The following is a 15,068-nucleotide window of genomic DNA, read 5'->3' on the forward strand; positions in this document are numbered from 1 at the left end:
ATCCGTGATACCTACAAACATTCACTGTATGCCTGTCTTTCTTTTCCTATTAGACTCTGAGCCTGCTGGGATAATAATTGGGCTTTATTCTTGTATGTTTTTCCAACAACTAGCTCATTACCTTGATACACTGTAGATTGTCTAGAAACAAATGATGTTAGTTTATAATTTTAAAAATACTTCAGATTTTTTCTTTTTTAAAATTAAATTTTTTAATTGAGGTATAGTTGGCACACATTGTTACATTAGTTTCAGGTGTACAGCATAGTGATTTGAAAACTATGTATAATGCTGTATGTTCACCACAGGTGTAGCTACCATCTGTCACCATCTTCAGATGGGGAGATTATCCTGGATCATCCAGGTGAGCCCTGGATGGCAGTCACAAGTATCCTTATTAGGGGGAGGCAGAAGAAGATTTCAGATAGAAGGGAGGGCGTTATGGAACGATGAGGGCAGAGAGTGGAGTGACGTGGCAAGCCAAGGAATGCCTACACCCACCAGCAACTGGAAAAGGCAAGGATCAGATTCTCCTCTGGAGCTTGTAGAGGGGGCGTGGCCTTGCCATTACCTTGATTTCAGCCCAGTGATCCTGCTTTTGGACTTCTAGGCTTTAGAACTATGACAGAATAAACTTCTGTTGTTTGAGCTACCAAGTTTGTGGTAATTTACTGTAACAGCCATGGGAAGTTAATACAGAACCAAAGCAAGTCTTTGGGCCTTTTAGGTTCATTGTTCTCAACCACATTCTTTTTGTTGAAAGTCATTTACTCACTCTAAATATACTTTTTTAATGTCATCTCTTTTTAGAAATTCAATAAAGAGGATATTTTATTTTAGGCTCTAGCTGACTGTTCTACAAAAGGTAACTGGGAATAATAGGCCATATATTTCTCTCTTTTTTCTTTTAGGGGTAAAATATCTAATATACCCAAAATATCTAATATAAAGTTGGGAAACAAGTAAGTGAATGTGGCTTATCTTTCTACTCCGGACAATTAAAAAAAAAAGGTTATTCTTAGAACCAATTTAAGTTGTTTCTTTACTACTCATTTATCTGCTTACTACAAAAAAAAATCCCCCCACGTTTTTCAAATGTGTATTGTTTTGAAAATTAGTCCAGAAGGGTTTGTTTGGTGCATGCAAGAATCCGTTAGACCAAAGATAGGGAAGGTAAACATTTTGAAGGGAGAATAACATAGACAGGCAATTACTTGGGTGAAGCAAATAGGATAGAGCAGCTGAAAAGCTGAATGGTGACAAATTCCTGGAGCCAAGAAGACAGTGATTGATGTCCAGGGCCTTCTGATGTGTGAGTGGGGACTAGTGACCATCCTCCCTTGCTCTGAGGTAAGATCCCAAGAAACTGAGTCCTAGTAGTAAAGATGAGTGGAAAAAGACTTGCCTTTGTAGGAATTGCAACTTAGTTTCAAATTATTTCAGTACCTGAAATTAGTTTGAGGTAACATATGTGCCCTGGGACAAGTAAACAGATCCTCTTTGGAAATCTTCACAGATTACTCTCATCAGTTTTTTGAATAGGTTATTTAGTGCACAATGAAAAAATAATTAGAAACCTGAGGGGAGGGGCGCCTGGGTGGCTCAGCCGTTAAGTGTCTGCCTTCTGCTCAGGTCATGATCCCAGGGTCCTGGGATCGAGTCCCGCATCGGGCTCCCTGCTCTAGGGAGCCTTCTTCTCCCTCCCCCACTCCCTTGCTTGTGTTCCCTCTCTCGCTGTCTCTCTCTGTCAAATAAATAAATAAAATGTTAAGAAAAAGAAAAAGAAACCTGAGGGGATGAAACAATAAGAATATGGAACAAGAAACATTAGATAGTAGAACAAATACACAGGAGATCAAAATATTGAAGTTACCACATTTAAAATAACTACTCTTCAAAAACTAAAAATAAAAAAATAAAATATTCTTAAAAGGTTCAAGGAAATAAAGACGACGTGGGGAAATTCAATGGATAGCTGGCAAACTATTTTGTTATGCATATATTAGACCTGAAAAATGCAGTAATTGAAACTGTGAACTCAATGTATGGTTTTAAAAACAGGGGCACCTTGGTGGCTCAGTTGGTTAAGCGTCTACCTTTGGCTCTGGTCTTGATCCTGGGGTCCTGGGATTGAGCCCTGAATTGAACTCCTTGCTCAGCAGGGAGTCTGCTTCTCCCTCTCCTTCTGCCCCTCCCCCTGCTTATGCTCACTCTCTCTCTCTCTCAAATAAACAAATAAATAAAATCTTTAAAAAAATAAAATGAAAACAGATTGATAGTATCTGAGAAGAATCAGTGAACTGCATTATAAATTAGAAGAAACTAAATCATGCATGGAAATTCAAAAGATTAGGAAATACAGAAAAGGAGGTGAAAGACCTAGAGGCAACAGAGATTAGGTATGTCATACGTGTAATGGGAACTCCAGAAGAAAAAGAATAAGGAAGAATATTTGAGGAGATATTGTTGATAGCTTTCCAAAATTCATGAAAACCATCAAGCCACAGATTCAGGAAGTACTACAAATCACAAGCAGAATAAATATAAAGAAATCCACACCTCATAACATCATAGTAAAATTTCTAGGAAACAAAGAAAATCTTTATAGCAGCCAGAGGAAGAAAATATACAATTTTGAGGGCGCCTGGGTCGCTCAGTTGGTTAAGCATCTGCCTTCGGCTCAGGTGATGATCCTGGGGTCCTGCGATCGAGCCCCGCATCGGGATCCCTGCTCAGCGGTGAGCCTGCTTCTCTCTCTCCCTTTGCCGTTCCCCTGCTTGTGGTCTCTCTCTGTCAGGTAAATAAATAAAATCTTAAAAAAAAAATTTTTTTTTTTGAAAGGATCACAGTCAGACCTAGAGCTAACTTCTCAACAGGAACAATAGAGGTCAGAGGACAGTAGGGTAATATCTTTAAAGGTCTGAATAAAAATAACTGCCAGTCTGCAATTCTACATACATCATATACAGTGAAAATATCCTTCTAGAATGAAGCAGAAATAAGCACAATTTTAAAAAACAACAAAACACAAAAATAAACCAAAAAGAAGTCATCACCATTGGAACCCCACTGAAAAAATCCTAAAGGTATTCTGAATACAGAAGAAAGATGACCCAATTGGAAGGTTGGAGATGCAAGAAGGCATGAATAGCAATGCAAACCACAAATACATGGCCAAGTCTAAATGAATATTGATTGTATAAAACAATAAGAATGTTTTATTAGGGGGCGCCTGGGTGGCTCAGTCGTTAAGCGTCTGCCTTCAGCTCAGGGTGTGATCCTGGCGTTCTGGGATCGAGCCCCGCATCAGGCTCCTCTGCTGGGAGCCTGCTTCTTCCTCTCCCACTCCCCCCTGCTTGTGTTCCCTCTCTCGCTGGCTGTCTCTCTGTCTGTCAAATAAATAAATAAAATCTTAAAAAAAAAAAAGAATGTTTTATTAGGATTTAAAAACACATAGAGAGGGCGCCTGGGTGGCTCAGTCAGTTAAGCTTCTGCCTTCGGCTCAGGTCATGATGCCAGGGTCCTGGGATCAAGTCCTGCATCGATCTCCCTGCTCAACAGGAGTCAGCTTCTCCCTCTCCCTCTGCCCCTCCTCCTGCTTGCGCTCGCTTTCTCTCTCTCTCTTGCAAAAATAAATAAAAAGATACATCTTTCATTAAAAAAAAAAAAAACCCACACACACAAAGAGAATGATGGAGTGCCTGGGTAGCTTAGTTGAGTGAGTGTCCAACTCTTGGTTTCGGCTCAAGTCATGAACTCAAGGGGTGTGAGCCCTTGTTGGGCTCCCTGCTCAGTGCGGAGTCTGCTTGAAGATTCTCTCCCTCTGCCCCTCCCCTGACTCTTTCTCTCTCTCTCTCTCACTCTCAAATAAATAACTTTTAAAAAACACAGAGAATTAGCATGCATGGTGGTCATGGCTTATAAGTTAGGAGGGGCATAAGCTCCCTTGCTTTATCAAGGAAGAGGGGTAAAACTGCCAATTAATAATAGAATTTTGCAAGTCAAAAATAGATGTTATAATCTCCAGGGAAGCTATTAAATTAAGAGAATAGTCAATACATGCTGCAATATGGATAAACCTGAAGAATGTTATGCTAAGTGAAATAAGCTAGTCATAAAAATACAAATACCGGATTCCACTTATAGAAGGTATCTTCAGTAGTCAAAGTCACAGAAAGTAGAATGGTGATTGTTAGGAGTTGGGGGTTATGGGGTATAATGGGCTATGGGGAGTTCTTGTTTAATAGATACAGAGTTTTAATTTTGTAAGATGAAAAAGTTCTGGAGAGTAGTTGTATAATAATGTGACTAAACACGACTGAACTATATACACTTAGAAATGGTTAAGGTGGTAAGTTTTATGCTGTGCTTTTTTTTTTTTTTACCAGAATAAAAAAAAGAGAGAGACTAAACAAAAGAAAACTGTTCTGAATGTGGATGTATTAATATTCAGCCAAAGTAGACTTTAAGGCAAAAAAGCATGATTAGGGATAAAGGAGGGGCACTTCATAATGACAAACCATTTAATTTAACAAAAATAATTTTAATGATAGATTTAGATTTTTAAAAATTTTTATTTATTTGAGAGAGAGAGCACTGGCAGGGGGAGGGAGAAGCCGACTCTCTGTGGAGCAGGGAGCCTGATACAGGGCTTGATCCCAGGACCCTGAGATCAAGACCCTAGCCGAAGGCAGATGCTTAACGGACTGAGCCACCCAGGCACTCCTCTAATAACAGATTTAAAACAAAGATTGACAGAATTAAAAGGAGAGAAATATATAATTATAGTAGGAGATTTTAATACAGCTCTCTTAGTAACTGATAAAGCAATTAGATGAGGAATTAATAAGGATATAAAATATTTGAATGATATGACCAGCAAATGTGATGTAATTGTCATAATTAGAACAGTATATCCAACAACTAAGTAAAAAGAAAAAAAAAATATATATATATGTTTATTACTTCGTTTTTTGTTTTTTGTTTTTTTTTTAAAGTAAGCTACTGCCCAGCATGGAGCCCAATGCAGGGCTTGAACTCAAGACCATGAGATCAAGACCTGAACTGAGATCAAGAGTTGGACACTCAACTGACTGAGCCACCCAGACACCCCTGTTTATTACTTCTTAAGTGCATCTAGAACATTTTCAAAAATTAAGCACATACTGGGCCATACAGCAAATTACCACCATTTTAGAGAATTAAAATCATACAGATTGTTATTTGACCATAGTGAATTTAAGCTAGTTATCCAAAAGTTAATTAGAAAGTCTCCAAATATTTAGGTATGACAAAATATACATCTAAGTAACAGTTGGATAAAAAAAAATCAAAATGGAAATTAGAAAATATTTTAAATAGAACAATAATAGAAATTTATACACAAGAACTTATAACATGCAGCTAAAACCATGTTTAGAGGGATTTTTAAAGTTTTTTAGCTTTAAATGTATGTACAAGAAAAAGAAGATAGGCTACCAATGAGTGAGCTAAGTTCTAAGTAAGTTAGGAAAAAAACAGAAAATTAAATCCTCCCAGAAATGTAGAAGAGAGGAAATAAAATGATTCTTGAATAGTGGGATTTCAGTATTTATGATATCTCTCCCTTTTCCTTGCTTTATCGCAGTTGTTAGTTCTCCAGTTGTCTAGAGGTAATGAAGCAGAAGAGTTAACTATGTGAGGTGATGAATGTGTTACTTGTTTTGGTCTTGGTCATTATTCCAACAGTAGATATGTATAGCAGCTCATTACATTGTACGCTTTAATTATATATAATTTGTCAATTTCTCAATAAGGTTGGGAGGGGAAAAAAGTGATGAAGCAAACATTTTGGTCTTGTTTTCTGGTCTCAAAAGAAAAGGTCTTAGCATTCACCATTACATTGATGTTTGCTGTATGGTTTTGTAGATACCCTACATAGAAAGCCCACAGAATGTAAACTATTAGAATTAGTGATTTAACAATGTCGCTGGATATAAAATCATTCTACAAAAATCAGTCATACTTACTTATACCAGCAGTAAGTCATTAGAAAATGAAATTTAAAAACAGATGCCATTTACCATTATACCAAAAGTATAACATAGAAATAAATTCAATGAAAGATATGTAAAAACACTATTAAAAAATGATAAAGCATCATTGGAAGAAATGAAAGAACACTTAAATCAAAGGGTATACCATATTCATGGATTGGAAGACTCAATATTTTGAAGACAACTGTCCAACCCCCAACATTATTTTTTTAAGTTTATTTTTTTTATTTTTATTTTTTTTAGTAATCTTTACACCCCACGTGGCGTTCAGACTCACAACCCCAAGATCAAGAGTCGCATGCTTTTCTGACCGAGCCAACCAGGCACACCCCCAACCAATGTTATTTTTTGTGCAAATTGACAAAGTGATTCTGAAATGTATATGATAATGCAAAGATCCAAGAATAGCTGAAGAATTCTTAACAACATGGTCAGAAAACTCATTGAATTTGATACTAAGACTTATTGTAAAGCTACAGTAATTAAGACAATATGGTATTACCATAAGACAGAAACATAGACAAATGAAACAGAGAGGCCAGAAACAGAGCTATTCATGTATGGAGATTTTATTTACCTAAAAGGTAATACTGCAGAGTTTTGAGGAAAAGGTGATCTGTTTTCACTTAGAAATCCATATGGAAAAAAATAACTCTTTCCTTTACTTCATACCTGTAAAGCAATTCAGGGTTTAGGTTATAGACCTAAATGTGAAAGGTAAAACAATAATGCTTATAAAGGATAATTTAGAAGAATATCTTTAAGACCTCAGAGAAGGAAGGATTCTTTCTTTTTAAATCTTTTTTTCCTTAACAGCATTTTTTAAATGTCTCAGTGGAGTTTGTTTTTAAGAGCAGTTTTAGGTTTACGGCAAAGTGGAGGAGAAGGTACAGATTTCATATATATCTCCTACCCCCAAACATAGCCTCCCCCATTATCCATATCCTCCACCAGAGTGACACATTTGCTACAATGGGTAAACCTACATTGACACATTATTATCACCCAAAGTCTATAGTTTACATTAGGATTCTCTTTTGGTGTTTCCTTTTTTTGGATTTGGACAAATGTTTAGTGACATGTATCCACTATTATAGTATCATACAGAGTAGTTTCACTCCTCTAAAAATCCTCTCTGCTCTGCTTATTAATCTTTCAGTCCATTTAACCCCTGGCAACTACCTTTTACTGTTGCTATAGTTTTGCCTTTTCCAGAATGTCATATAGCAGGAATCATACAGTATGTAACCTTTTCACATTGACTTCTTCCGATTAGTAATAAGCATTTAAGTTTCCTCTGTGTCTTTTCATGGCTTGTTAGCTAGTTTCTTTTTAGCACTGGATAGCATTCCATTGTATGATGTACCACAATTTATGTATCCATTCATCTACTGAAGGACATCTTGGTTGGTTCCAATTTTTGGCAGTTATAAATAGAGTTGATATGGGTATTAAGGAGGGCATGTGTTATGATGAGCACTGGGTGTTATATGCAACTAATGAATCGTTGAACACTACGTCAAAAACTAATGATGTCCTATACAGTGGCTAACTGAACATAACAATAATAAAAATAGAGAGAGAGTTGATATAAACATCCATGTGCAGGTTTTTGTGTGCGCATAAGTTTTCATCTCCTTTGGGTAAATACCAAAAAGAGTGATTGCTGGATCTCATGGTAAGTTCTGTAAGAAACTGCCGAAATGTCTTCCAAAGTGCCTGTACCATTTTGCTTTTTTACCAGCAATGAATGAGAGTTCCTGTTGTTCCACATCCTTGCTAGCAATTAGTGTGGTCAGTGTTCTGGATGTGGGCCATTCTAAGAGATGTGTAGTGGTATTTCATTGTTTTAATTTACATTTCCTTCACGACATACGATGTGAAGCATCTTTTTATATGCTTGTTTGCCATCTCTGTACTCTTCTTTGGTGAGGTGTCTGTTAAGATCTTAGGCCCATTTTTAAATTGTGTTGTTTCTTATTGTTGAATTTTAAGAATTCTTTGGGGGCGCCTGGGTGGCACAGCAGTTAAGCGTCTGCCTTCGGCTCAGGGCGTGATCCCGGCGTTGTGGGATTGAGCCCCACATCAGGCTCTTCCGCTATGAGCCTGCTTCTTCCTCTCCCACTCCCCCTGCTTGTGTTCCCTCTCTTGCTGGCTGTCTCTATCTCTGTCGGATAAATAAATAAAATCTTAAAAAGAAAAAAAAGAGCTCTTTGTATATATTGAGTAATAGTCCTTTATCAGATGTCTTTTGCAAATATTTTCTCCTAGTCTGTGGCTTGTCTTTTCATTCTCTTGACAGTGTCTTTTACAGAGCAGGCAGTTTTAATTTTAATGAAATCCAGCTTATCAAGTCTTCCTTTCATGGATTGTGCCTTTGGTGTTACATCTAAAAAGTCATTATAAAACGCAAGGTTATCTAGATTTTATTCTATGTTATCTTCCAAGATATAGTTTTGCAGTTTACACTTAGGTCTGTGATCCATTTGGTGTTAATTTTTGTGAAGGATATAAAGTCTGTATCTCGATTCATTTTTTGCATGTGGATGTCTGGTGGTTCTAGCACCATTGTTGTAAAGACTTTCTTACATCCCTTGTATTGCCTTTGTTCCTTTGTCAAAGATCAGTTGCCTTAAATATATGTCAGTCTATTTTTGAGCTCTCTATTCTGTCTCATTGATTTTGTTTGTCTGTTTTTTTTCACCAATACTACACTGCCTTGATTACTGTAGCTTTATAATGTGTCTTGAATTCATGTAGTGTCAGTTCAACAGTGTTCTCCTTCAATATTGTATTGGCTATTCTATGTCTTTTGCCTCTCCATATATATTTTTGAATTACTTTGTTGATATCCAAAAATAAGTTGGTGGAATTTTGGTTGGGATTGCATTTACTCTATAGACTAAATTGGGAGGAACTGACATCTTGACAATATTGAGTCTTTCAATCTACAAACATAGAATGTCTCTCATTTATTTAGTGCTTTCCTTTTTTCCTTAGAGTTTTATAGTTTTACTCATATAGGTCTTATGCATACTTTGTTAGATTTACATGTAAGTATTTCATTTTGGGGGTGCTAATGTAAATGGTATTGTGTTTTTCATTTCAAATTCAAAGCACTTCTTCATTGTTTTTATATGGGAAAGTGATTGACTTTTTTTATATTAGCCTAGTATCCTGCAACCTTGCTATAATCACTTAAAAATTCCAGGAGTTTTTAATAACGTTTATTTTTTTAATTTGTTATTGAAATTTTTAAGTTTATGAAAAATAGAATAATACAATGGACTCCCAAATACTCATAACTCAAGTCCAATAATTAACAACACATGGCCAATCTTTTTTGTCTATACTTTAATCCACCCCCAGTGGATTATTTTGAAGCAAGTTTCTGACATCATCTCGGGGAAAGAGTTTTTAAGTAGACATAAAAAGCACTCATCATAAAGGAGAAGAATTAATGTCAATGCAGTATTACATTAAAATTAAGAACTAGGGACGCCTGGGTGGCTCAGTCAGTTAAGCATCTGCCTTCAGCTCAGGTCATGATCCCAGGATCCTGGGATGGAGTCCCACATGGGTCTTCTTGCTCAGAGGGGAGCCTGCTTCTCCCTCTGCCTGCTGCTCCCCCTGCTTGTGTGCACGTGCACATGTTCTCTCTCTCTCTCTCTCTCTGACAAATAAATAAAATCTTTAAAAAAAATTAAGAACTTCTGTTTATCAAAAGTCACAGTTAAGAGAGTTAACAGGCAAGGCACAGAGTGGGCGAAGAAATTTGTATCATGTTTAAATGATAGAACTACTACAGATAATAAGAAAAAGACAATTCTCCCTTCAAAAACTGGGCAAGAGTAGGAAAGAGAATAACGGTTAATAACATACTGTAAAGGCACTCAGTCTCTTTACAAATAAGTGAAATGCAAATTGAAACAATGAGATACTATTACTCTTGCACTGGAATGACTAAAATTGAAATGATTAACAATACCAAAAGTGTGAGTATATGGAGTAATAGAAACTTTCAAAAACTGCTAGTGAAGTTTAAATTGGTACAACTACTTTGAGAAGCTGTTTGACATATGTACTAGAATTGAAGATATGCATACCTATGACTTAGTTCTGTTCTTGGGTATTCAATAGAAATGCATTCCCAGGTACACCAGGAGATTTGTACAAGAATATTCAAAACAGCATTGTTTATGTTGGCCAGAAACTAGAAGCAACCCAATTGTCCATCGTTTGTCTAGCAGAAAGCACAGCTGTTTGTCCATCAGTTGTGTAGCAGAATAAACAATGACATAATCATACAATGAAATATTACTCAAGGAAACTGGACAAACTACATTTACTTGCAAAAATATGCATGAATCTTACACAGTGTTGAGCAAAACAATCCATGCACCAGAAATAAAATACGTACAGAATTATTCTTTTTATAATAAGATAAAAGTAAAACCATACCATAATATTTAGGTATATCTCCTTCAGTGGTATCAACTATGAAGAAAAGAAGTTTGGAGGACGGTACCTTTGGTGAATGGGGAGAGATAATATGAGAGAGGGATATGAGGAAGACTTCTGGGGTACTAGCAGTTTTATTTCCTAACCTGGGTAGTAGTATTTGAGTGCTTGTTTTGTGATAAATTATTAAGATGTGATACTTTATGTGTGTGCGCACTATAAATGTGTTATATTTCACAATGAAAATTTTCACTTTTTATTTTTTTTAAGATTTATTTATTTATTTGAGAGAGAGTGACTGCAAGTGGGGGAGAGGGCACGGGGAGAGGAGAGAGAATCTAAGCAGACTCTGTGCTGAACGTGGAGCCTGATGTGAGGCTCGATCTCACAACCCTGAGATCATGACCTGAGCTGAAATCAAGAGTTGGATGCTTAATCCACTGAACCACCCAGGCACCCCCACAATACAATTTTTTTTTAAAAAAATGTTTTATTAGGACAAAATGAGCTTAAGTGTGTTTTAGGTAATGTATGTCTTACCTTCACAAGTGTAACACTTAAAAGCTAGTATCTGCATTGTGGTAATTGTAACAATTATTTGGAAATAGAAATATTTGTAATCATAGTAGATTGATACATAATTTTTCCAGTTTAAGAAAGAAGAAGCAGACAGATTTAATTCTTACTTGCATGAAGGCTAATGAATAGAGTGACAGATTTTGCAGTGCTGTGTGGTTTTATGAGACAGGGTTGTTTTGTTAGAGATAGATTATGCAATTAGGATTACCTGTTCATTTCTGTACTTTGAAGCACGGAGATTGGGATGGGCTGGAAAGGGAAGATATTCCTGGTTTACAGTGCTAGAAGGAACATCCAATGACAAAAGAATATCTCTCAGATCTAATTGAAATTAGTTCTACATATGAAATAAAACACACTGTTTAAAAAATTATTTCCTTCTCCTCACTGTCCTTCAGATTCTCAGGAATTCTACCAGCTAGTCTGTAGTAGTACTGAGCTTAGTAATTAAAGATTTGTTTGCCTTGTAAGTATCATAGTTCTTTAATATTTTAATTTCATTGATTTATTGGAATTGAGTTTCTTTCCTAAAATAGCTGCTAGAATTCTTTTTTTTTTTTTAAGATTTTATTTATTTATTTGACAGAGAGCACAAGCCGGGGGGAGTGGCAAGTGGAGGGAAAGGGAGAAGCAGACTCCCCGCTGAGCAAAGAGCCCAATGTGGGACTCCATCCCAGGATCCTGGGATCATGACCTGAGCCGAAGGCAGACACTTAACTGACTGAGCCACCCAGGCACCCCAAGCTGGTAGAATTCTTGAGAATCTGAAGGACAGTGAGGAGTAGGATCTAATTTTTTTTTTTAATGGTACATTCAGTTAACCCAATCCATCCTAAGCCCAGAACTATGGCATATATTGTATAATATACAGGAATTAACAATCTCATTGAGTAGAGAAATTTTATTGAAACCTAAAAATGAGGGTTTGACTTGTAAGAAAAACAGAAAATAGGCCCCCCCTTTTTATTTTAACTTTATTTATTTATTTGACAGAGTGAGAGCACAAGCAGGGGGAGTGGCAGGCAGAGGGAGAAGCAGGCTCTCCACTGAGCAGGGAACCTGATGCGGGACTCAATCCGAGGACCCTGGGATCATGACCCGAGCAGAAGGCAGACGCTTATCCGACTGAGCCACCCAAGCGCCCCAGAAAATAGGCCCTTGCTAGCTAAAACTGTGTTTTTCTTTAGACTTAAGTGGCCAGCTCACACAGAGGCATTTTATAAGACTTGATTCATTTGCAGACTGATTTTCTGGTTTTTAGATTATCCAGAATCCTTGCTTTCTCTTTTTTCTCCTGTTTTTACTGGCTGTTCATCTTTTAACCACATCACAGTTTATTTTTTTTCTTTAAAGATTTTATTTATTTATTTGAGAGAGAGAGAGAAAGAGACAGAATGAGTGGGAGGGGGAGATGGGGAGGGAGAAACTCTCAAGCAGACTCCACGCTAAGCACGGAGCCCGATATGGGGCTCAATCCTGTGACCCTGAGATCATGACCTGAGCTGAAACTAAGAATCAGCTCCCAACCAACTGCACCACCCAGGTGCTCCACAGTTTATTTTTACCTTTCCCTAAAAGCAGGGAGAGATAAGTAAGTAGAAACATAAAACTCATGAGAGTCTTTCTCGCTACTTGGAAATAAAGATTTAACTAAATATTTAATTTTTATTCTATTTTAGTGCCCCCATTCCATTAAAAAGTTTGCAAGTTGGCTGTAAATAGATATAAAAATAATCATCGTGTGGCTTCATAATTTTTTAATTAACTATTTGAATTCATGTAATCTCTGGAACTATATACAAGATATTGTAAGTAAGACATTAGTTCAGAGATGATCTAGAATCAGTGAAGAATGTGTAGTGATCTTAGTAATTGAGGATTTATGTGTGTTCTTTTTAAAAAATCATAGTTCTCAAATGCTTTAATTTTTTTAATTTATGAAATTGAGGTTTTTTTTTTCCTGGAAAAGCTGGTAGAATTCCTGAGACTCTGAAGGACAGGAAGGAGTAGGAAAGAATTTTTTTTAAGCTGTGCATTTAATTTCATATGTGGGAGAACTAATTCCAAACTAATGGAAGATGGCATTGAGACGGAAGAGGTTGGGCATTAAAATCAGTATCATTGCCTCCTGGCGATTCTCTAGAGTACATTACTAGGTGGATAGAATTTCCTATCCAATCACCATTCATGGAGGAATGTATTATTTGAACCAGTAAACCTTTTAAACAAGACTCTCAAGAATTCTTGGAACTTAAAAAAAAGCTTATTCTGTTGCACTTGATGGAAACCTAGGAAAATCTATTGGTGAGAGTAAGGTAGGCTTTAATTGCTTGTTTGTGTCTTTAATAAAAACTCTGACTGTCCGGCAAGCTCTACCTGGAAAAATCAAAACTCATTCTAGAAGTTTAGAAATTCCCCAGTGTAACTGTTTTGTCCTTTAAGAAGAGGCACAACATCCTTCAGAATGTAGTTGAAGAAGCACTCAAAGGGGCAAAGTAAAGAAAAAAATTAATCAGCTCTTAAGGCCAAGTGACAAATGAAGGAAAATAAAGCAGGAAAATAAAAGGCCACTTCCTTTCATTGAAGACCCACTTAGCAGATTGGTAGTTGAAGTGTGGATTTTTCTGAACATGTATAACATAGCAGTAGTCATCCAAGATGCCTAGGAAGGCCTATTGATAAAACTGTAAGTCTGTATCCTTGCAGTCTACTGAGAAGATTTTTGTGGTTGGCCATCAGCAACCAAGATGGAAATTTTTTTAAAGATTTATTTATTTATTTATTTATTTATTTATTTATTTATTTATTTATTTATTTATTTAAGAGAGAGAGAGAGAGAGAATGTGCACACTCATGAGCCAGGGGAGGGGCAGATGGAAAGGGAGAAGCAGACTCCCCGTTGAGCAGGGAGCCTGACGCGGGACTTAATCCCAGGATTCTGGGATCATGACCTGAGTGGAAGGCAGACGCTTAAGTGACTGAGCCACCCAGGTGCCCCACACAAATAAATTTTAAAGAAATTTCTGATTGGGGCGCCTGGGTGACTCAGTCGGTTAAACATCTACCTTCAGCTCAGGTCTTGATCCCAGGGTCCTGGGATCGAGTCCCACATAGGGCTTCTTGCTCAGCGGGGAGCCTGCTTCTCCCTCTGCCTGCCTCTCCCCCTGCTTGTGTTCTCTCTCTCCATCCCCTCTCGCTCTCTGACAAATAAATAAATCTTTAAAAAAATTTTCTGATTAAAAAAGATGTTAAGAAGGGGCGCCTGGGTGGCACAGCGGTTAAGCGTCTGCCTTCGGCTCAGGGCGTGATCCCGGCGTTATGGGATCGAGCCCCACATCAGGCTCCTCCACTATGAGCCTGCTTCTTCCTCTCCCACTCCCCCTGCTTGTGTTCCCTCTCTCGCTGGCTGTCTCTATCTCTCAAATAAATAAAATCTTTAAAAAAAAAAAAAAAAAAGTTAAGAAAACAGCATTTTTTTCTTATGCAAATTTTAAAATGTAGGGATCCCTTACTGAGATTTCAGATTAATTCCTGTAGTAAATATTTGGTAAACACCTACCATGAGCCAAGTTAGGCATTGAGGATACACTGGTGAACAAGACTTCTATGGTTTCTGCTCTGTTAGAGTTTTATAGTCTAGTGCAAGAGGCCAGTAAAAAAAAAAAAAAAAATCATCTCAATAAGATAGCAACTGTGCATTAGTTTATTAAACTGCACAGTACTGTATACACATACTAGCCCCCACAATAAACTACTATGAGGTGGGGATTTGTAAAAGCTCTACTACTTAGGGTCTTAAAAGATTTAGCAGAGCTAATATTATGAACACACATAAGGCTCTTTGAAAGTACTGAAGTGAATTCAATCTGATTATGAGCAGGTTGTCTACATTGTTGGAAAAGCCCATCCCCCAAATTCCAGGTTGCTTACAGTAGAGGGAAGTATAGAAGGGACTCAAACCCAGGCATGGATTCTTATAGGAGCTACTGAATT

The 15,068-nt window shown here is 37.1% G+C and overlaps 1 protein-coding gene across 3 annotated transcripts in view; it reads left to right on the top strand.

Moving 5' to 3' along the window:
• SPATS2 (spermatogenesis associated serine rich 2) overlaps positions 1–15,068 on the top strand; it is a 138,451-nt gene that overhangs the window by 79,925 nt on the left and 43,458 nt on the right. The gene's annotated exons all lie outside the window — the stretch shown is intronic.

The sequence above is a fragment of the Ailuropoda melanoleuca genome, chromosome 16 (assembly GCF_002007445.2).
Source record: "Ailuropoda melanoleuca isolate Jingjing chromosome 16, ASM200744v2, whole genome shotgun sequence".
Taxonomy (NCBI): Eukaryota; Metazoa; Chordata; class Mammalia; order Carnivora; family Ursidae; genus Ailuropoda; species Ailuropoda melanoleuca.